This window comes from Onychomys torridus, chromosome 7, assembly GCF_903995425.1.
Source record: "Onychomys torridus chromosome 7, mOncTor1.1, whole genome shotgun sequence".
Classification (NCBI taxonomy): domain Eukaryota; kingdom Metazoa; phylum Chordata; class Mammalia; order Rodentia; family Cricetidae; genus Onychomys; species Onychomys torridus.
The window spans coordinates 34,849,072-34,872,920 of NC_050449.1; the positions used below are offsets into that span (position 1 = coordinate 34,849,072).

The 23,849-nt window shown below is 44.2% G+C and overlaps 1 long non-coding RNA gene across 1 annotated transcript in view; it reads left to right on the top strand.

Moving 5' to 3' along the window:
- The window catches only part of LOC118587406, a 159,549-nt gene that overhangs the window by 86,050 nt on the left and 49,650 nt on the right, over positions 1-23,849 (top strand). The window contains exon 3 of the long non-coding RNA XR_004945456.1: positions 15,367-15,547. This is a non-coding gene — a long non-coding RNA (uncharacterized LOC118587406). The remainder of the gene's footprint in view (positions 1-15,366; positions 15,548-23,849) is intronic.

Below are 23,849 nucleotides of genomic sequence, written 5' to 3' on the forward strand. Positions count from 1 at the left end.
CATAGCTTATTTCTATTGAATGAACATACTAAATGTAGGAGGGAAAACAACCATACAGAATGGGTTTCAAACTGACCTTCGTTTACTCTTTAAACCTGCTGGGAATGAGTGGAAGGACTCCTTTTCTTTTGCTGCCATGGGGAGACCTGTTGGAGAGATGAATCTGTAGCTTTGAATGGCTACTTATATGGCAAGGAAAGCTTGAGGCAGGACCTCTGTGATCTCAGGACTAAGACTTCTGCAATTAAACAAAAGTTGGAAATGCAAAGCATGAGGCCGGGCAGTGGTGGTGCACGCCTTTGATCCCAGCTCTTGGGAAGCAGAGCCAGGTGGATCTGGATGAGTTCGAGGCCAGCCTGGTCTATAGAGTGAGTTCCGGGACAGCCAAAGCTACAGAGAAACCATGTTTTGAAAATGCAGAGCATTGGTGACACTCTAAAAAAATTGTTGTCTACTGGAAATGCAAATTTGGTCATTCTGTTTTTATATGGCACCTCTGCTTAGGGGAAGATTGCAGGAGAAGGTTCTAGAAAAGTGTTAAGAGAAACAATCCAAATAGTCTCCTAGTTGGCTAATGAACAGTGTAATAGAAAGATAAAGATGTGAGAATTGTTCCTGTGGGAGACTTACTCGGGATCCCTAAGGGTCAGGGTGCTGGTTAGGTAGAGCTGCAGTTACAATGTGGGCCATTTCTGGAAGACCAGAAATTGTTCACAAAGGGAAAATCATGGGAGCTGGAAGGCATTTCACACATAGACCACAGCATATTCAAAGGCGTAGGGCATGAAATAACTCCCATATCCTCCTCCAGGGAACCTTTTCTGACCCAACCCACAAGGAGCTGATCTTTTCTTCATACTGTCAGAGCTTTTGGTCAGCTCACACTTTCTGCCATTGAAACACCTGCAGTGTGCAGGTTCATCAAGGTGGCAGGTAGGTCACGGATAGTCCCGGAACACGTCTACCAATTGAGCAAAGAATCCAGACGCTTCCTGCAGACAATAGAAAACAAATGCACTAAATGTTTCAACTTTTTTTTTTTCCCTGAGCCACACAGTGTTTGGCTCTCTGTGCTTACATAAACTCCAAGCGCTGTTTTATATAACACAGTGCTTAGAGAGCGCCTTGCCTGTGAGAGAAATCCCAACACAAAAAGAAACCAAATGGAAAAATAAGAAAAATTCCTTGCATTTCCCCATGGTTTATCCCCACGCCAACCCACACAGCTGAAGCACATCTTAGCTCCCTGCTGCTTCGGAGGCGAGGTGGGGGATTTGGAGATGTTAGGTTTTTGAGAAGAGAAGCTCTTTTACACCCTCTATTTATAGGTGTACCCCCAATTACACTCTGTATGTCAGGTGTACCCCCATTTACACTCTGTATTTCAGGTGTACCCCCTTTACACCCTGTATGTCAGGTGCACCCCTACTGCCAGCGTTTAGAACCTTCCACTGCTTCAGGTCCTTAAATTTGTGATGTTGTGTAGTAAGAAGGACCATTCTGTCTTTCCTGTGGAACTATGAAGAATTCCTTGTATTTATGTGGGTAGGGAGCCTTTATACTGCTCTCTCCCACTAAGTGTGTGATTGGAGACAAAAGCTTAGGAAGACATAGACGCACAAGGTAGTTTCTTCTAGTCTCTTTAATACATACCCATGTTCTCTTTGTTGCTGCGGCTTCTAGACTGTCCCCAGTCGTAGTGGGTGGGCATTTTCCTTGTTACTGCTCTGGCTTTGTTTTGCAGCAGGGGCTAGAACTTGGGAAAGTGAACTTTGCTTATGCCCTGTCTCAGAGTTCAGAGTGGTTTGCACCTTTCAGCTCCAGGAGCTTCTTCTACCTTGCTCCCCAAATCAATGTGCTATGTTGGCTCTTTGATTTTCTTGGAGCATTTCCTGAAAGTTTTATCTCCGGACCCATCTTGGTTTCTCTTTCCCCCGAGAAAGACCTATGTACTCCACCCAGGAAATGTGTCTTTCTCAGGACGAGGAGGAGAACACGGTCTCCTTGGCTTCCCTTGACAATGGTGCTTACTTGCAAAGGCCGGATGAAACCAGGGCTTCCTGCTTCCTCTTGGGTCCTCTGAGGGTTGGTTTCTGCTCTCCTGCGCCACCTGCTGTAAGGAGCACCACAGGCCAGTCTCCGGCTCCAGGCTTACAGCAGAAGCCAGGGCCAAGCCCTTAGTCCTAGCAGATGTTCCTCAGGCTGCCAGGTTTCTGTCCAGACCTTATCTGTGTTGCCTTGGCTGGCTCCGAGCTCAGAATTCCAGTTGTCCCCAAATGACTTGCCTGCAGTCACGCAGGCCCTGTGCTCACTGGCCAGAAGGAAGGGGTCTGGCCTGTGTGAGGACTGCTGAAGTACAGTTCTCGCTGACTTTCTGAATGTGTGGACAGTGAAGACTGCCTCTTTAGCAGTGAAAACACACATATTTGTTTTGAAACGGCACCAGGAATATGGCATTTGTCCGTTAATGGCCTTCCATCATGTCCCCAACTTATCCCAACTGAGCTCACTCTCTCCCCCCCCCCCCCCTCCCCCCCAGTTCTCCCAAGTTTGTTTTTTGGTTCATTGTTTTGTTTTAGTACTTGGGACTTTTCTGCGTGCTCTCCAATGAGTTAGTGATTTTAATCAAGGGACCACAGAGAGAGGGGGCTGTTTTTGTTGCCTTCCCATGGTTCCCTGTTGTAGATTGACCAGCACTTGATAGCAGGTTCTTACACATTCGTGCTTTACACATGTTCATATTATATATGTGCAGCCTGTTTCAAATTCTTACTACAATATAGAGACTCTAGTTCTGTATCATTTCCTCTAGGCAAATCTCACTATGGAGCCCAGGTTGACCCCCAACTCATGATCCTCCCACTTCAGCTTGTAGAGTGCTGAGGTTATAGATGTGCACCACTGTGTCTGTTTCAAAATCCATCTCAAAAACCCTTCCCTACTTGTCTATCAAAAGGGAAAGCCAATGCTGAGATCTTGAATGCCCATTCCTGATTTAATTCCTTCAATAAAGCTGACTTTGTAGGAAAGGTGACTTCTGTTGTTATTCTAGTAAAAGGGAAGCACGTGATCAGCAATTGTTTCTTGAAATCAGAGAGAAAAAACCCATAAATACATGCAAATGGCAGAGAATTGAGATAAACACAAGTCAGAACTTCCTGAGAGCGAAGGTTACATGAGAGTCTTGAGAAAGAGGTGCCAACAGCTGCGGTAGAAAGAGGGAGTCCATTCATTTTGCTCAGTAAGCACTTATTTAGTGTTGCTCTGTGTTAGCACTGGGAGATGCTCGTGTTAAGCACAGCATTTGACCACTGAGAATACAGAGACAAATAAATGGACAGTTTCAGTATAATTTTCTAAGAGGTGAGAGAGAACATGCCCTAGATGCTGCAGGAGATCCCTAATTCAGGCTGTCCAGCTAGGAAAGGTGGTGTTCCAATGAACACACACAGCCAGGGAATTACAGTGGTTGGTTGACCTTTACACACTTTCAGATCCTGAGAAGTCCTTTCAGTTATTTTTTAGAATGAGATGTTGATTCATAAACAATGTCATCCAACCTTGATGGCTTCAAGGGGCTCAGCTTGCTTCTGCTTCTTGGTTGGCTTGTGACATAGACACAATAGCTCTTTGTGTATTAGAAGGGAAAGGACAGGGTGGGGAATCCTCTTTTTCTCTGCTTCTGAGGAATGTGGTCTTTGAAGCAGCCTTGGTGCTCCAGATGTTATATGGCCAGGAGCCTAGATCAGGAATTCTCCATGCAAGCCAGTGTGGAGAGGAAGGAGAGGGTCAAGACTCAGATGAGGTATATGATAGCCAATCAGAGTTCTAACGGATGGGAAAGCTGAGGCTAAAGGGCATGGAGCCATCTATAATCTTGGGGAACAATTCATATCTATGCTCTGGCCTGTATCTGACCAGGTTGGGACCCTCTGAGAGGTGTATTTTGTAAGAAGATACACCTTGAGGACTGGGTAGTATGGAGGTGGTGGTGGCTCAGTCAGTAAAACACTTGCCTTTCTAGCTTAAGATTCTGAGTTTGATCCCTAAGATCCACGTAAAAATGTTGGGCATGGTGATGGAAGCTTGTAACCCCAACTCCAGGGAGGCAGATACAGGAAGATCCTCAAGGTTCATTGGCCAGTTTAGTCTAATAAGAGATCCTTTCTCAAAGGGAATGGACTAAATTCCCAAGGATGACTTCTGAGGCTATACTTTGGTCTCTATATACACTGGACTCCTTATGCACCCTTATACCTACAGATGAACACACACACACACACACACACACACACACACACACACACACACATACACACACACACACACAATTTTAAAAAAGAGGCACTTGGAAATAGCAGGCTGGTTAGAATTGGCCTGTTTCAATTGAATGCCCTGCCAACTGGACTGGCATTAGAAGGGTGGTTCTCCCAGCCTTCTCGGGGGACTTATTCAATCTACACTATGGCAGCTGGTGTCCTTGTTGCCCTGGACCCATGGTCAGAAAAAGAAACCCAAGGAGAAACAAAGACCGTGGAGTGTCTGCAGACCCAAGCCCTCCAGGCCCACTTGCACAGGGCGGGGCCCAGAGGGCTGGTGCCAGGCACTGTGTGGCTTCTCCACCCCTTCCCAGGCCCCTCAGAGCATCTGCTGGCTTTCAGAACTGCAGCCACCCTGAATGGGTCTTTGTGTGTGCCCCAGGAGCTGGCTCCGAAGAGCCCTGTTGAAACGCTTTAGCGATGTCTCCTCAGGACCAGGCGTAGCCCGGCATGGTGCCCATCTTGTGAGGGCGGGCCTTTCTGATGCTGTTTGGATGAACAGGAGACATATTCTGCACTCCTGTAAAGGGTATCATGGACAAGCTGTGGGGTTGGCAGATATTCTCTCTCTCTCTCTCTCTCTCTCTCTCTCTCTCTCTCTCTTATTTCTTCTCCCTTCTCCACTCTCCCCTCTCTTGTTGCTTTCTGGCCACCCATACATAGCCATGGTAATATTTACAATATTTAGGCCATTCCTTAGAAGCCTCATTCTGTGTTGATAGTTCAGCACCATTCCGTGCAGCTTTCTCAGTCATGCTCTGAGATGCATCATTTCAGTTTCCACTCTCTCAGGTTTCAAGGTGTCTCTTGCAGGATACTGAGACCTGCATCCCACTTGTAGGCCCGGCTGCCTGAGAGATCCCTGCAGCCCTTGGTGCTGAGGGAAGCAGAGGCTGAGTTGGGGCAAAGTGCAGACAGGCTTGTGCATGCTCGGATACCATCACGCTGATTCCACACTCCCTGGTGCTTTGTCGTGGTGAGAATAGCATTTTACTTTACACGATGGAAGGAACTATAGATGTAGGAGGAACCTATTGTGGACATCTTCATCTCCAGACCTTGGCTAAAGAATCTCATTTCCACATCCAGGAAACCAGGAAACAAATGGCAGTAAAACCACAGCACAGGGCTCTTTGCTCCTTCCTGTCACTGTCTACACACTTTGTTGTCCTCTCTTGCCACTCAGGCAGTGAAGGCTCCTTCACTGGGCTGTCCTTGGCTAGACAGGAATCTTGCTTTTGTTTCCTTTTCTTCGCAGTAGATAAAAGTGGGGTTGGCCTTGACAGTGACATCGACTTTCCCCACCTCTCCTCCTGTGTGTGACAAGCCCAGTGCTGGAGCATACAAAGTTCCAAGCATGACCGCTTTGAAGGACAAAATGGTTGACCATGGCTGAGCCAAATGGCCATCCAGGAAGGCCTGCATCTTTTTGCAAAGAGATTATTAAAAACTCCCAGGAAACAAAAACGTGAAAAGAAAGTGCACGCAGAAGTTCCTAGCTGTGTGCTTCCGGAGGGTGCTGTCTGCCCTCTTGAGTTCTTTGTCTTTCCTATCCATTCCCTACCTTTCCCTTCCCTTCTCTTCCCTGACCTTTTCTTTTTTCTTTTGAGACAGAGTCCTTTATGTTGCAGATGCTTGTCTTGACCTCTTGGGCTCAGGATCTTCCTCCCCTAGTAGCTTGGACAATAGATACAGCTTTGTCTTTTTCTTTATAAGAAAATTGACCTTCTTACCTCCTTGACTATTGGCCATATAGTAAATTTTCCCATATACCATTGTTGTCACTATGAATTAGAAGTGCAATATTACTGTCATGGTGTATGATACTTTTTTGTGTAACTGAAACATAAGCCCAACAGAGAAATACCAATCAGAATCAAGAAGGCTTTGTGACTAGTCTATAGATGATTAAGATCCTGAGGGGAGGTGATGTTGTATAAATCAGAACGAACTATACATACCATACATACCCATTAGACTACCTTTCTGTAAAGTCAAATTTCAGAGAGAGTAGACCTCACTATTAGAACAAACAATAAGGACAAGAGATTAAGGGACAATTCATGTCAGATACTAAAAAAGATTGTGTGTGTGTGTGTGTGTGTGTGTGTGTGTGTGTGTGTGTGTGTGTGACAGAGAGAGAGAGAGAGAGAGAGAGAGAGAGAGAGAGAGAGAGAGAGAGAGAGAGAGAGAGAATGAAAATGTATGGGAAACAAACCCATTTGGATAAGACGATGCTTGGGCTATGTGAAGTTGGAGTAACTTCCTGCATTTAAATATTTTATTCATAGGGCAACATGTGAGTCATTGGAGAATTCAGTCTTTGTCAGTAGAACTGTCAATTTACTTCTTAGCCTTAGTTGGCAGGCACTGCAGAATCACCTGTCAGGATTGTGACAGGCAGGCAACAGGGATTGCCAGAGGTTTTCAAAGAGAGATATGATCAAAGGCAGCTATTAGTAAGACCAACCAGAAGTCATATGTGAGCTGGATCATAGTGGGTCATCTGAGGAAGCCAACCTAGGCGGTGTAATGGTAATCCAGTGTGTGTGGGGGCTGGGAGAGGGAGAGAGGGAGGAAGGAGAGGGAGAGGGAGAGAGAGAGAGAGAGAGAGAGAGAGAGAGAGAGAGAGAGAGAGAAGCTCCACTAAGGGTAGCTGCATCAGTGTTAAAAGAAATGGACCAATTCAGGAAAGTCAGTGAAGGAAAAGATGGACAGAGCAACTGAACAGCAGTGGTGGAAAAATGAAGCAGGGATGGGGTCGATGTGGCATAGTCACTGCCAGATTCCCCAAGAAAGCGACTGGGCATCTGTGCACCAGCCAATGCCGGCAACTCAACTTTCTGCTCTTTCCCTCCAGGAAACAAACAGTCAAGATACAAGTTGCTAGGGCCTGTCAGCTGCACAAACTTCCCCCTAAATCTGTCATGATGGGAGTCACATGACCCCGAAGTAGGATGAGTCGAAGTCAGAGATAAGGTATAAGATGCAGGTTTCTGTTCCCTCAAGGAAGGATGCTACTTCACAAAAGCCATTGCTGGAGTCCTACCGTAGCTCCTCATGCTGGTGCTGTGCAATGCCAAGCTTGCTCTTAGTGCAGTTCTCTGCACAAAGGTAAGAAGAATTAAGAGTAGGAAAATCCTAAATGCCGTGGTGCTATCCAGTCTCCTGCACGGTCCCATGTGACTCTCGATGGTTTATTTTGAGTCCCATTCTCTCTTCCGTCAGCATGTCTTTACTCACAGATCTAAGACTCTGATACCAAATTTCCTCAACTCTCACAATGAGGTGGAAAATGTCTGCCTATTAATTTTCTGCCATGCCATCCGACAACAGTGGGCAGTAGAGCTCTGATGAAGACGGCATCTCATTGGCTCCGAGATGAAAGGTCTGTTATGAACCCATGAGCTTCACTCACTGGCACCTCCCAATGAGCCTCTTGGATTACCTAACAGCATGTTCTTTTATGCTGACTCCAGAATAAAAAAGGAAAAAAAAAAAAAAAGAAGAACATTACTTTGATAAATGAAGGCAAGGTAACTGAAGTCCCTTCTTTAGAGACCTACCCAATCCTGGGGGAGTTTTATGTCTCCATGACCCAGGCTGGTCCCTGGCCAAGGACCCTTGAAGTTCTCTAAAGAGGAGCAGCTCTTGAAAGTCCAATTGTATCTTTCATCAAAGACGAAATTAGTGTCTTTTCATAACCCTATTGCTTTCCCACGCTGAGGGCTACTGTTAGCTTCCAGTGCTTTCTTTCTTTTTTTTTTTTTTTTGGTATGAAAATGCAAATATCTATTGTCCATCAAGAATGAAGCATCCTCATAGTCACACTAATTGGTAAATTTTCCTCAAAAAACAAAAAACAACAACAAAAAAACCCCACCATGGATATATACGGTAATGTCTGAATGTCAAGTGTCACATTTTGAGTGGGATAAAACAGTCCTGGGTTGCTGGGAGTCCTTGGCAGAACCCACTCCTAGGGAACTATCACTGTATACTTCTTGTCCACAATGGAGAGCTTTCTGACAAGTGTGGTGATATATTGTGTAACCTAGTAAACTTTGCCTGAAGATCGGAGAAACAAAGGAACAAGCCACTGCCACATCTCACCTCACCAATTCTATGAATCCTCTGACAGAAATCCTGAGTCCTCAGCGGAAATGCTCCAGTCGAAAAAGCCTTTAGCTGAAAGGGAGATTCTGCCAATTTAGTCCCTGTCTCCTCACACCTTATATACCTTTCTCTGCTAAGCCATCACTTCCTGGGATTAAAGGCTTGTGTGCTTCCCAGTACTGGGATTAAAGGTGTGTGCCACCACTGCCTGGCTCTGTTTCTCTTCTAGACTGAGTCAATCTCATATAGTCCAGGGCGAACTCACAGAGATCCAGACAGATTTCTGCCTCTCAAGTGCTAGTATTAAAGTGTGTCACCACTGCTTGGCCTCTATGTTTAATCTAGTGGCTTGTTCTGTCCTCTGATCTTCAGGCAAACTTTATTAGGGTACATTATATGTCACCACAGACAAGCATGTTGAGATCAACATAGGTCCCTAAGAGTTATTTACTCACTTGGAAATGAGACGCACCCTGATTTCCTCAGCTTCTTGGTTTACCATGGCAGTTTGAGCCCAGTAACCCTTTAGTTTCTGAGAAAGAAAGCTTGGTTCTGATTGACTGCTCTTAGAGTCCCTGGACACCTGTAGGCCATGGTGCCTATGAGACCGAGTACAGAGTTTTCTATCTAAAACATTCTGTGTTCACATTGAATGCTTTCAAACTCAGAATGTGGACCTGCAATGCTGTTGCCTTAGTTGGCCATGAATGCAGAAGCTGCAGCTGTCTGTCTATGCTACTTGCCCTGTGGTTGGAAAGACATAGTTTGGCTTCTTTGGCAAATGCCTCATAGGAATGGTCAGTTCTCAATGACTCTCACATGGATTATATGCTCTGTGAATTATCCACAGATAATTTTAATTTCCAAACTGGCTATACTATTATTTGATATACTCTCATGAAGATGTCCCTCAAGATCTTCCCTTAAGCAAGGCACAGTTTACATGCCAATGTTAACATGGAAGGAAATAGGCAGAGGTAAATTTACTGAGCTCTCATGGTGTAACAATTCCTAAATCAGAAAGGATGGCTTTGGAGTAATCCTGCTTGAAATTGCATCATTACTGCTCAAACATCTCTCAGTGATGATGAAAACAAAAACTAAAAAAAAAAAAAAAAAAAAATCCTCTATATACCTACACTATCCTCTTCTCAATGCCAGATTTTGCAAGGATATAATTGCAGCAGTGAACCCTAAATGGAGTGGAAGTTTAGGGGTGAGAGAGGGAATTGACACACAAAATTCTCCTGCCAACTTGAGATCCCTTGGGGCTTAATCTGTAAAACCTCTCTAGCTCTTTCACAAGACAGTCATCAAGGAAGTCACATCAGAGTCATCTTGTCCTCCTCCTCCACTGAGTGAAACCCAATCAAACAGAGTAAAACCAACATGAAAATTGGTTGTGCCTTATCCCCTCCTGGGGGTGGAGAGGAAGTGCCTCTTAGGCCCGCTCCACCTTAAAAGCCAAATATGCACTTTCTGTGTGCAGCTCTGGCACGAAGGGGGGCCCCTGAACTGTGCAGGGAGTGGGGGAATGTAAGCAGATCTCTGATGAAACCACTCAGCTCAGCAATTTTTGAGCTTGTTGTAATTGGCCTAGCCTAAAAGAATTCTTCAAGCTGTACCTAGGCCAAGGAAAATGCAAAGGCTTCCCTGAAACAGAGGCATTGGGGGTGGGGGGCGGGATGAGAAGAAAGGGCTCATCTGCAAAATAGACAAACAGACAAGCAAAGTGGACAGGAAGTTGGGGGGGGGCATGGAGCAGAGAGGGTACACACGGACCATTTTCTTTCTTGGCACACCAGTGAATCTGGCCACCTCAGGCAGGGTAGGCAGATCTATCAAAAGATCTTGGGTAGCCCGCTCCTACTTCCCTGAAGACTAAAGCCATCTTCTTGTCTAGCCTGGCTTCCCATGGGCTTCGTAATGGCCCTTTCTCTGGACATCAGAGATTAGGGTTCTCTCTGCCAGTCTCAGGCTGCAAGCCAACTTCCTATGAACTAACTGTTGCTGATGCTCAGGGTACCTCACAGGCCGTCCAAACCGGCACTTAGCTATTGTTTCCTCTTCTTTTTCCAGGTCCTCTGTTACTATTGTGAGGGTAGGTCTTGTGGGTCCCAATGGGTTCCTGTTGCTTACCTTGACCCTAGCTATTAGTACTCTAAGCAACAGCTGATTGGGCCACTGAGTACTGTGGGGCACTCTATAGCAGGCTTTGTTCCATTATTGTTGCAAATTTGAGCACACAGAAGGTGTTCAGTCTACACCTGATGGACTCTCGTTGTTGTGATGTATTAACAGTCCTTGACTACAGGAGAGTGTTCCTAGGTGTGTTTCCCTGAGAAGCAAGGAAGTCAGAGAAATGAAGAAACTCAGTCATGAGATGGCTCGGCCTTCCTTCCATCTCTCTGCTCTGGTCTTTCTTTTTTCCTTCTTTGTCTTTAATGTCAATCTGTGTACCCACTTCCAGCATCTCTTGATACCTCCATGTGACCTTGCGAAAGTCTTATTCATCAGGTGCCTCTCGTGGGATGTCACTTCTTGTCGTCATCCTTCTAACTGTCCCTTCCTCCCTGCTTCCTTCTTTTGCTCCATCCTTCAATTCAAGCTTTTTTTCTCCTTTCCTTGGCCAGAAATGAATTCTTTAACGTTCTTTCTCTTGTCCTTCCTTTCATGAGCTTTGTACCTCTCCAAACCTCTCCAGCTCTTCTACAGTACATATCACGTAAGGGGCCCTAAAGCTCCCTGATATTCCTCTCTATCAGTCTTCACCCTTCTTTGTTTATCTTGCTTCTATTTCTCTCTCTCCCTTGTCTGCATTTTAAAGCTTACCAATATTGCAAAAATGTGGTGGAGCAGGGGAAACCAACAGTGTCACCAATGTGGCCATTCAACCTTGAACTTTTCAAAAAATGCTGATGTGGAACCATTCTGAGGGTACTGTTTGCTTCTCCCTTGTCTCCACGCCTTGCTGACACATATTACATGCGACTGGCTACTCTTTAGCCCCAGTAGCCTGCTCTGTAACCAAATGGATCTCTGAGGCCAACTCCAGAGATGTTCCAGCCTGGTAATTGAGGAAGTCGTGGAAGGAGGTCAGGCCTGAGGGTGATGGTAGCTTGCTATTGCAGTGGTTTCTTGACATCTCTTTAAAACATAAGATGCTCCTCTGTGGTTGATTCAGAGAGCAGAATTATGCCTTTTCCTTGATATTTTCCACCACACTGAAGGGCAGTTGTCTCATTTAAGAAGTCCTCTAGCCTTGTGGAATTACCTGGGAGGGTAAATTACTCTGTTTTAGTGAAAGACAGGGAAAGAAATGAAGCACACTTTGGAGTTGGGTGGCTGTCAGATTAAACTATGAGATGCCTTAGCAGGAGAGAGAATGCTGTGTAGGTAGTTCATAGGTTTTTGTTGTTTTCTTTTTTAGCTTCTCCTGTAGATTTCAGTTATTTATCAATGTTGGGGTCCAATGTTGGGGTTCAGCCCCCGACCTATCAAACAGTCCCTTGAAGGGGGGAGTGAGGAATTGAGAAGTGATAGATAGATAGAAATATAGCTGTAGAAAAAGACAGAGACACAGGATAGTTTCAGGAGGGCTCTGGGTCAATATCCAGCAGCCACAAGTTTATTTCTAATGGGCTTTTTATACACTAGCAAGGGGAGAGGCAAAAGACCTCCCCCCTTTGAGATCAAAGCACAACATATAACTCATTGCAGACCATTCAAAACACCCGGTAACCATGCCCCATGGCAAAGCATCTTGTGATTAGGCCTTGAAGTATAAAACGCCTGGTAATGAGGCCTTTGCACCCTATTATGTAGCCTTGGAGAGCAATATAAACTCTGACATCTAAACCTGGAAACTAACCACAAGCAGGAATCTTTGTGGACTTCCACATATCAGCTCAAAGATTCTGAGTCAGACAGATCCTCAAATGTTATTTCATTCCAGTTGGCCTCAGTGGTTGGGTCTTTTCTTGGACCAAAGGCAGAGCCCTCCTAGCTTTTTTGAGATAAGAAGTGACTTATCATTTCTATTGAACTGGAAGAATTTTTTAATTTTTCTATTTCTTTTTGTTATGCTTTGGTTTGGTTTTTGATATGGGATCTCTTGCAATCCTGCTTTCTCTATTTTCAAGGGCAGGGATTATAGGCATGAACCACCATGCCTCTTAGAACATTGTTCTTTGAGTAGGTCGAAAGGCTTTCTGTTTGGACTTTATTCTGGATGGCCCCATTCTATTCCCTAAGGCTTGGCAGAGTAAATACCATCTGCTTTCCACTTGAGAGCCCCTTGGACATTTGAAAATATGAATGATAGAGTAGTAGCCCCACTTTCAAATTTCCCATGGCCTGGTTTCTCATCGTTTGGAGATGCTGGTTGCTGCTCAGTCTACTCTAGTTTGCCTGGCAGAGTCCAAGGCAGAAGTGGATGTTCCATGGGAGCAATACCTGCCCTGCTTCCTCATCTACTGCCTTGACCCTCTACCACTGACCTGCCATTCCTTGAATGCTCAATACACCTGACAGTACAGCCTGAGCAATGTTTTTGGACTTGAATGCCAACTCTATTAGCAGAGCGAGACCTAGTCTTAGCTGAAGACACATTTTCATGGAAGGTATTGCTTGTGTTTTTGCAGCTTTCTTACAGTTCTTTGACTTTTCTTCTTCTCTGGATGGAGAGCCTTATGCAGCATTGGCTGGTCTCCAACATGCTATGTAGCTGAAGATGGGCTTGAACTCCTAATCTTCCTACCTTCACCACCAGCATTCTCAAATTATAGTTCTGCATTACCATGCCCACCTCCATTCTTCCTCTTTTGTGTTTGATGTGCATTTATAACAGAACTTAAGTATTGTCAGAGTTGTTGAACACTTGCTCTGCCCAAGGATCCAGGACAGGTCCAAGTAATAATGATGGGCTCTTTGCTCAATAACCATATCATTAACTGGCTTTCCTTCTTCTTCATCATCATTGCCACCACCACCATCTTAATGCCATACGCTTCTCTTTCATGGGTTGTTGTTGCTATTTGGAACCTACTTCCTGTAGTGTTCATGTTGCTAGTGAAGAAAGAGCCCATAAAATAGCCATGGTTCTTAAAAAATGTAACTGTTGTATTTTGGTTGTGAGCCTAGCCTTTAACGGCTGAGCCATAGCCGGGCGGTGGTGGCGCACGCCTTTAATCCCAGCACTTGGGAGGCAGAGGCAGGCGGATCTTTGTGAGTTTGAGGCCAGCCTGGGCTACCAAGTGAGTTCCAGGAAAGGTGCAAAGCTACACAGAGAAACCCTGTCTCGAAAAGCCAATATATATATTACTGTATCGGCTTACACCAAGTTCAAGCTTCCCACATGGTTCAGTACAGTGCTGATTCCAACATCAGAAAGGTAGTAGAATTTAATAGAGATGGGTGAGAGTTGGCTTGTGATTTGGTTCGTTAAGTAAATAGTAAGTGTTTTATATTGATTACTTGCCAAAGGTGCCCCACTCCCCTCAGGATAGCTAGAAGAGCCCATATAGCCATGTGACATGTGAATTGGGCTCAAAGCTTTCAGAGATTTCTATTTGATCACAGACTGGTCTATTAACGACTCTGACCTCAGTTTCTTTATCAGTGAAACAGGGCTCTTCTAATCTCCCAGTCAAGGTCCCCCAACTGGTCTGATGGTGAACCTATTGGATCACAAAGCGTGTGGTTGCCTAGTCATCACCAAATCACTGTCATGGTCCTGGAAGGTCTCCTTATTCATTTATGCTCTGCTAACAGTTACTGGTAAATAAAAAGCTTCTGACTTGGTCCTATTGGTTCCCTGCCTAATTTGACATAATGATAAATTGAACTCTTGCCTGCAGCATCAAGCTGGGTCTGTCTCTCTCTGCATCATGCTCAGCACACTGTCCTCACACTGGGGGGTGGGAAAAACCCTGTTGCTGAGGGGGCCCCTTGAGGTTGAGCTCAGCCTCTATTCCCCTCATCTCCAGAGGTGGAGCATGGTCTAGATGTCCCTCTGGGTGGGAGGAGGTCAGGAAACCCAGTCCCGAGGTTCCCTCTCCTGATGGTTTGTCTAGTAGCACTGGAAACATCACTTGCTTACCTTTTTGCAGCAGAGAATAATCGATTTCTTATTTCCTACCTGCCTGCTGGGTAGGTTAGAATGGATGAGATTACATCTCTGCAGAGAAAGAGGCTATTTGGATATGCAGTCTGTATTCATCACAGTGGGCAGCAGAAAGTATCCCAGGGTTCCCACGACACCAAAAGGCCAAGAGAGCCCAGGAGACTGGACCAGCATGCTTTTCTCAGACTTTAGAGACGATGCCTGTCTCTCCAGAACAGCGGTGTGTGTGTGTGTGTGTGTGTGTGTGTGTGTGTGTGTGTGTGTGTGTGTGTGTGTGTGTGACGGTGTGATTTCGTGATGCATTTTTACCAGTCCAAAATAGACACACGGCAGCAGCGAATGATTGCCAATCACCTCGTCCCTCGTACAGTACAAGCTCTGTAAGCTTAGCTACTAGTGAGACCATTTCCACCTGTACTCAGGGACTTCCACGTCGAAAGAACTCTGGCTTTCCAGCGGATTTCCCTGGTGGATTTCAGAGGACCTCAGTGCTCCAGCTCAACAGAACAACACTCTCTGCTTCGCAGCACTCCTCTCCCCCCACCCGAAGAGAAGACATGACCCCGAACCTAGTACTGGCTTGCCGTGCTCAGCATCTCCCACTAGGGGGAGCCCCTGGAGGGCAGCTGGGGCTGAGCAATTTGGGAAGCGCTGAAGTTTTCTGCTCCTGTCCTGTACTGGTTTTCACTAACCCAACTGTGAGATTTCTTTGTTGTAATGTTGGGGTCTGAGATAACACTGCTGGAGGCTGCAGGCGAGAAACATAGCTGAGACCATCTTTTGTGTGTGTGTGTTGTTATTTACCAGCGCTGTGAACCAAGGAAGTGAAATAACAAAGAGCCTGAAGACAGCGCAGCTCCAGCTTGTAGGCCCTGGAGCTCTCTGGACGTCCTCAGACGGACAGAAAGAAGTCATCTGGAGTCCTCAGACGGACAGAAGGAAGACATCTGAGGGGTGACCAGGAGGTGTCTGTTGCTGCGGAACACAGGTGAGAGACAGAGGGAGGATGACCAGGGGGGTTATGGGTAAAGAGGCACAGAGCTGGGAAAATGGATAGACTTAAAATGAAGAGGGGTCAGCAGAGATTAAGGGGGAAGGCAGTGCAGAGGGGCATTGATGGAGAACATCAAGAAAGGGAGGCGGTTAAGAGGTGAGGTTGCTCAAAGGAGGGCCAAAGAAAGGAGAAAGATTGAGAGGGGGGGGGGGCGCTTGAGGAAAGATAGCAGTCTGAAGTTGCTTCCAACTCGGCTGCTTAAGAAACTGGACGTGAAAAGGGTGGGTAGGAGTCTGACGTGGGATGTCCAGTTGCAAAATGAAGTTCAGAGTGAGTAGCAGATGTGCCTCACAGTCCATCTAACCTTTCCGGTTGTCTGTCATATAGCCACACCACTCCCACTTTGACCTAAACTAGAAGGAATTCTGGTCTGCCGGCGTTCCCCGGTTCTTTCCACTGTGAACCAATGCTTCTCACTTTCCCTTTCTTCCCGTGGATCTTCCAGCACCGCTCTAGGAAGTGGACCAGCAATCAGAAATTCTGTCTTCTAGTCTAGAATTTGCCACTTATTGTCGGGATTAGCCCAAGCTAGGAAACCCCAGAGTTTCCCTTTCCTTTGTCTGAAAAGGGAGATAATAATATATTACTGACGAGTGTTCCAGATTGTTCCGAGGACTAAATAAGTAAGAGGATGTGAAGAAATGCTCTTAATAGATTATAATTGCTAGCTAAATAAAAGTTGGCATTAATAATAATTAATCAGTTAATAGAGCCTTGCTGCTCTCAGCAGGGAGTTTGCTGAGTCCTGGAGAGGATGGTATACATGCAAATCTGCACTCATATCTTATTCTACTATTTGTGGACAATTTATACATGTAACTCCCCAGACTTTTAGAACTAATCTTTTTGATAAATGAGACACTTCATATTCACTCCTTTTTTTTTTTTTTGACAGAAACAAATATTCCTTTTCCAGCCTCAGCTCTATTTTCTATTTCTCATGCAGATAAGTGATTGATGGCTTCTACATGGTGCCTGGGGGAGTGAGTTTTCTGTGTCCTGGACACAGGAGTCAATGTCATGTCTTGGGCATATGGTTGGACTGTTTTGAAGAAGCAAATGACAGGCTGTGATAATAATAATCCCGTCACTCTCTCCCCTTTCTAGAATGTTCTTTCCAGGTCACTTGTGATTTTTTTTTTCACTGAAATGCAATGTGTCAGACATAAAGTTGGGTCTGTGGCCTGGGTCAGGCTGGTGGCAGTCGCCTATGAGAACTTCAGTGGGCTCTGACACCTGTAGCCATATTTTTCCCCTCTCTCTCAGCTTTGAGCAGCAGTGTGGCATATGAGGAAGGCAGTGTAGACCATTTGTGAAGTGTTTGATACCTCCTTCATCAGCTGCCTAGAGTTCTCACAGATCTTCCTCCTTGCATCTAAATGTACATTTGAAGTGCACCATTGACCTGCAGACATCGACAGTTTGTGACTTGGCAAGCACTGTGCTATCATCATGACTCCATTGTGCCATTTCTAGGGATTGCCCCACACCTCAAGATTAGTTGAAAGTTTTGTTCCAACTGCTAACAAAAGGAAGCTTTCTCCTCTTCTCTTCATCTCCACCAATCAAATGATGGAGTGAATATTTACAAAGATGCTAAGTTTAAGTCACACACCTACCTACTCACCTGCAAAAAGCTAATATCCTATCCAAATGTACACTATGTACAAGACTGTATTTTTCTAAAATTACCAAGCACAGACACATGCGCACACATTTGCACATGCACGTACATGTATATATATATGTATATCTATGTGTGTGTGCATATGCATACACTCCTTCCCCCTTGAAAACATATTCATTCTGCATTTAATGAAAACTGTATAAATATTCACATAGTACACTCAAAGTGCAGATTTCATGAAGAATAAGAATGTGTATCTCTCCCTCAGCATCCCAGCTGTTCTAGAATACAGAAGTGACCACAATTCACATGGCTTTAAAAACCGTGGATCAAGTTCTGCTATGTCCATAGTAATGAATATTGACATGTTGCTTCTTCTAGACAAACTGTCAGCAGTTTCAGATATTTTTAAATGAGTTTCTTTAAGAATACATTTGCAAAGTCAATTATTTTGAATCTCATCTGAGGCAATTAAAAAACATCCTGACATTTAAGGTGATATTTTTCCCCAAGTAAAATAATTATAAATAATACTAATTATGAACAAATCATTTAGTTACTCTCAGTCTGGTTCAACCTTTAGGTTAATAAACCAATCCATTAAAATTCATCTTGCTCAAAGGACCAATTTCTTTAAAAAATGTAGTGACCTTTTACCACAAGTGTGATTGATATTTTCTTTAACAATATCAGAGCTGTCTTTCCCAGAGATGAGTGTGGTCCAGAGGAAGGTATAGAAAATTGGGATTGCTTTATGCCTCTCCTGATAGTGGTGAGGATACTGGTCAGGGTTGCAAACCTAATTTCAAATGGTACCTTAAGGAGACATCTGGAGGTCTCACAAAACTCACCAGTTTCATTCTTTATGCCAGAAAACAAGTTTAGATATTTCTCTCTACCTCTGGTGTTTTTTTTTTTTTACCAAACATGTAGCACAGAGATTTGCATGTATGGTATGGCCCATGGGCCAAATCTGGTCATACATAGTTTTTACAAAGTTTCACTGGAATAAAATTCCAAATGTGGACATGTTGTCTATAACTACATTTTCTACTAGAAAGGCACCTTTGAGAAGTTATGACAGAGTAAATATATATATATATATCCTGCAAAACTGAAAATGCTTATTGCTGGGTCTCTAAAGATGTTTGCAAAGCCCAAAGAATGAGGAATGAGGGAAAAATAGGTGGTATTTTTGAATTTGTAGCTACAACGCCTATCTGGGCCACACTTTAGAATTCACTAAGTCGGCCGGGCGGTGGTGGCGCACGCCTGTAATCCCAGCACTCGGGAGGCAGAGGCAGGTGGATCTCTGTGAGTTCGAGGCCAGCCTGGTCTACCAAGTGAGTTCCAGGAAAGGCACAAAGCTATACAGAGAAACCCTGTCTCAAAAAACAAACAAACAAACAAACAAACAAAAAAATAGAACTCACTAAGACTGCATGGTTCTATTGTAGCAGGTGCTACGTGTCTTTCTTCTCTGAGGAAGAAAGGGCAAATCTGTCTGTGGTGGTGCAGTCGCTAAGTGGTACAGATCGGGGTTGGCAGCCACTAGAAAGACAGGGAAGGGGTCCACTGTGTCTTCCCCTAGATGTTGTAAGTGCCAAATGACACTGGACAGAGAGAATTCTTGACACCCTGTTCCCGCCATATCTGTCCTTGACGTGGGTGAACCTCGGTTTATCTTCTCTGTCCCCATTCTCAGGACCAGTGCTGAGCAAGAAAGTAGAATGGAAAGAAAGCATCGTGCTTTGTACTCAAACAAAGCGAGGCTTTATTGCATCAGTTCTCACTTCTCCATCTGCCCAGAGATGGGCATGGTAGCTCAGATACCCTGCAACAGAAAATAACAGGAAAGTCTTTGTTTGTGGAATATGCTATCTTTTAAAAAGTTTGTTCTTTAAAACAGAAGATCCACTTTTAATTACGTTTCTTTTTTCTTAATTCAAGTTAATATCAAAATTATATCTCCCCCCCCCCCCCCAGCTTACGACATCTGCTAGCAAAGTAGGCCACAAGGAGGCGGATCTTGGGAGGAAGGAAGCCTGGGATGATAAAACAAGACAATGGTTGTTTTCAGAGACCAGAGTTCTTCTCAGTCTTACATTTTCATGAAAAGAGGCAAAGGATGAAAGGAGAAAGTTGAGAATAAGAAATATCTACATTGAGCCTTCCTTGATGATTTCTGAGGGAATAAATTCAATTTTCCATTCAACCAGACTTTATATTGACTGTTCACTTTATCTCACACTGCTAATTGAAAGATTATTGCACTGGCCAAGATTCTAACTTCTTCAAACAATGTTTTATTAGAGAGCCAAACACATTAGAGAATGTGTGTTTATAGTACACTTTTAAAACCTCAGACAGGAGCACAGATAGCCTTCGGCATCCTCTAAGAAGTTATTTTTCCTTGTGGGGCAAGCACAGCAGACAGTGTAGAGGAAGTACTATTTGGTGAGGTTTGAAAAAGCATAGATTCAGAAGTTGGAGGAGAAAGCAGTGTAAGAGAGACAGAGGGAGCGAGGTCACAAGCGAAGGGGAAGCTTTGTATATATTCAGAAAAACCGTCCATGGTAGGTATGAATGGAAGTTAATAGAGTTGAAGGAAGAGAAGGTAAGTGAAGTAATTCTAGAAGACCTTGGAAATTAGGTTAAAAAGTTAGATCTTGGGGCTGGGGAGATGGCTTAGAAGTTAGGAGCACTTTCTGCTATTGCAAAGGACCTGGGTTCAATTCCTAGTACCCACATAGTGGCCCAGAACCATCTCTAACTCCAGAGGATCCAATGCCCTCTTCTTGTCTCTTTGGGTACCAGGCATGCACACGGAACTCATACATACTTATAGGCAAACATTTATACATATAAAAATTTTCAGAATGAAGAAGTTAGATATTACACTGGAGAGGTGGCTCAGGTGATAGAATTCTTGCTGTGCAAGCATGAGTAACAACTGAGTTGGTTCAATCTCCAGCACCCCTGTAGAAAAATTTTGAGTACAACAGTACATGTCTGCAATCCCAGTACTGGGAAGGTGGAGACAAGAGGGTCCTTGAGGCTCACTGGCAAGCTAGTCTAGCTGAATTGGTGAGCTCCAGGTTCAGTGAGAGACCCTGTCAAAAATCATGAGTAGAGCACAGTTGTGAATGGCACACAGTGTTGGCCTCTGGTCTCCACACAAATGTACACATACATGCATGAAATTAATTTTTTTTCTGTAGATCAGAAGTTGTCAACCCTTTCACAGGGGTTCCCTAACACTATCCTACATGTCAGATATTGACCTTATGATTCTTAACAGTAGCAAAATTACAGCTATGAAGTATCAATGAAAACAATTTTGTGGTTAGGGATCAGTACAACATGAAGAACTATATTAAAAGGTCGTAGCATTAGGAAGGTTGAGAACCACTGCTGGAGATGGTAGGGCCCATTGACTGTATGCAGGAGAATGACTTGACCTTTGTTTTGGAAAAGAGCATCACAATATTCAGTCAGAACCTGGAGGCAGACCACCGGATACAGACAAGCTGAGAAAGAGAGGCCATCACCTCGTGTTCTCAAAGCAAGACTCATCAGTCACAACCCAGACTTTTGTAGGTTATGGCACTAGCTGAGGGCTTTCTGAGGGCATTTATTTAATGGCATGCCAGTGGCATTTACTCATAAAACCAAGAAGCCATTGGGGCCAGAAATAGGGGTTTTGGTTACTTCCCCAGACAGGATGCAGTTTGGGTGATTATACACATGATTCATCGAGGTCGGGAAACAAATCCTGCACAAACACATGCCCCTCCCCTCCAAGCACAGTGACTCATGGCTTCTTCAGTTTGGTCTACAGAAAGCTCTGAAGCCTGGGCAGAATTTGAGATATGATGTTCTGTCATAAATCTGTAGCACTTGTAATTATAAGAGAAACATTTCTCCCCATTGCTCAGGCAATAGGCATTTATTGAATGCTTACTATTTTAACACAAAGGATGTGAAGGTATGAAACATAGTTCCTGCCATAAAGTACTCCTCAGTTTAGTTGGTAGAATGAATGTAATAATGACAGCAAAGAGAGTGCCCCACAGTATTTTGGAGAACTCCACGCTATACTAAAGTGTCAGAGGAAAGATTTACAACAGCTAAAGAAGGGATATGAAGTTGCCTCTGAAAAAGTACCTTACTTTGTTTGACAGTTCAGCAAGTCGATATCAAGCTCTTTCCATGGCCTGGGTGTGGTTCTCAGCATGAGGCCTCATGCTTCGGCAGAATGTCCATTCCAGCGAGAAGACTTAATAAGCATAGTGAGGACCAACCAAGCATCTCTTCTCGGGGGGGGTTGCCATTCTCATACAGGGACATTTCAGAGAAGAGGACTAGTCCCTCACTCCAAGAAAGAAGAAGGCAGTAAAGAAACTAGCCCCTTGGGGATGAGGGGAAAGAAGCCTCAGGCATGGGGAATCCAATATGACAAGAGGGCTTTTTTTAAACTTTCGGACAATTACTCATTTATGGGGCATGTGCATATGCCATGGCATGCCTGTGGAGGTTAGAGGACAACTTGAGGAGTTAGTTCTCACTCTCCACTACGTGGGTTCTGGGAACTGAACACAGATTGTCAGGTTTGACAGCAAGCGTCTTTCCCCGCTGAGCCAGCTTACTGGCCAACAAAGCTTATTAATATGCCTGACATATTTTGGGCAAATTTCCATGTCTTTCTTTAACTTGAGTGCATGACAGACATGAGATGGATATCATTTGTGTACATGTACATGAATGCACATATGTGTGTGTCCATATGTGTGTATGTGTGGCATGGGGGAATCAAACTCTGGCTGTACACATACTAGGTAAACTGTGTACTACATTTATAGCCCTTGGTTTTGTTTCTGTGTTCCTGTGTGTTTCAGACAAGACCTTATTGCATGTATCAGGCTAGCCTGGGACTCATGATTCTCCTTTCTTTGTCTGGTGATTGTTGTGAGTACAGGTATGCCCTGTCAGTCTGGCTAAGATGGAAATTGTTTTCATCTGAAGATGAATAGCTCTGAGCCCCCAAACATCATGCCTCTGCGGTTTCCATCAGGCAACTGGAGTCAGCAATCAGGACTTGGTCTACTCATTGATAATTTTTCTGTGACTGCTCCATGCTCACTTTGTATCTTGAAGATTGAAAAAGGGAAACTATGACACAGACACACTTTGCTTAAATAGGATTCAGGTCAAATTCTGTAACAGGCAACTCTGGCTTGGAGGTTGAGTTTAATTCTCATTTTATCAGGCTATCTAAAATAACCGGGTCATGAGGTGGTTATTGGCAGGGTCCTCACTGGGATGGGATTTGACCTACATAGGAAGAGAACCGGGACAGGAATAGTTCTTCAGCTCATCACAGACTTTGCAAAATCCAGTTTGAACAACTGCAGAATCACAAAGCTGGGAGACACTGCATGTGACCTAAGGTGATCCTGATACCTGCCTCTGGGCAGATATATGCCTGTCTGGAAAGCTAATAAAAATTCCAGAACTCATTATTTTAGCAAATGTTTTAAAACATATCTATTCTGAATACTATAAATCCCTCTGGGGTAATGATGCTGTCTAGCCTTGGGCAAAACAGCTTTGTACTTCCTCTCGCTAGTAGGACTCAGAACCTATAGCGTATTCCCTTTGGATACTTAGTGAGAGAAAAATAATGATCTTTGTAGTATATTTTATATTTTCAAAATATAGCCAAAGTGTCATACCCAATTGGCCTAGCTAATGAGGCCATTTTTATTTATTAAAAATAAATTTAAAGGTAGCTATAAAATTGTGAGCGGATGTTTTCATTTGCATCATGGCTGGTTTAAAAGAGACTTACCAGAAATTATAAAAATAATAAGTTCACATCCTTCCAGATGGCTAACTTGAGGTACATGAATGCTGGGAAACTGTGCTATTTCTTACTCCACTTGGTAAGTTGCTTAAGGCTAAGAAGAATGCCTCATTTGTCTCCAAATAGCCTACTCCAGCAGGTGCATGCTGGGACTAAGTTGTTGAGTAAATTAAAAAACAATGAAGTCATTACTTTGTGGTCATGTCATGAATTTTTTTTTTTTTTTTGTCTATTTTGATTTTTTTTTTAACCAAATATAAACCCCATAATCACCTTGAGACTAACTAGCTGGCAGGAAGTAGGGAAAGAGGTTTAAGAGATAGAGCAATTGTTTGGGGGAGAGTTTGGATCTAGAGAAATTGTTGGGAGTAGGATGAAAGGCAATGGGCTAGCCATGCCAGCCTGTGTCTCCATATTTAAATGAAGAGATCGAGCCCAACGCTCAGGTGTCTTGCTTAGGGTTTCTATTGCTATGATAAACACCATGGCCAAAAGTAACTTGAGGAAGAAGCAGTCCTATTTTATCTCATCTTGCAGCTTGAAGACTGTCAGTGAAGGAAAGCAAGGCAGGAATTCAAGGCAGAACCTGGAGGCAGGAATTAAAACAGAGACCATGGAGGAGTGCACTTTGCTAGCTTACACCTTATGGTTTGTTCAGCCTGCTTTCTCATAGCACTCAGGACTACCAGCCCTGGGTGAGGGGGAACCTTCCACAGTGGGCTGGGTCCTCCCTTTCCATTATC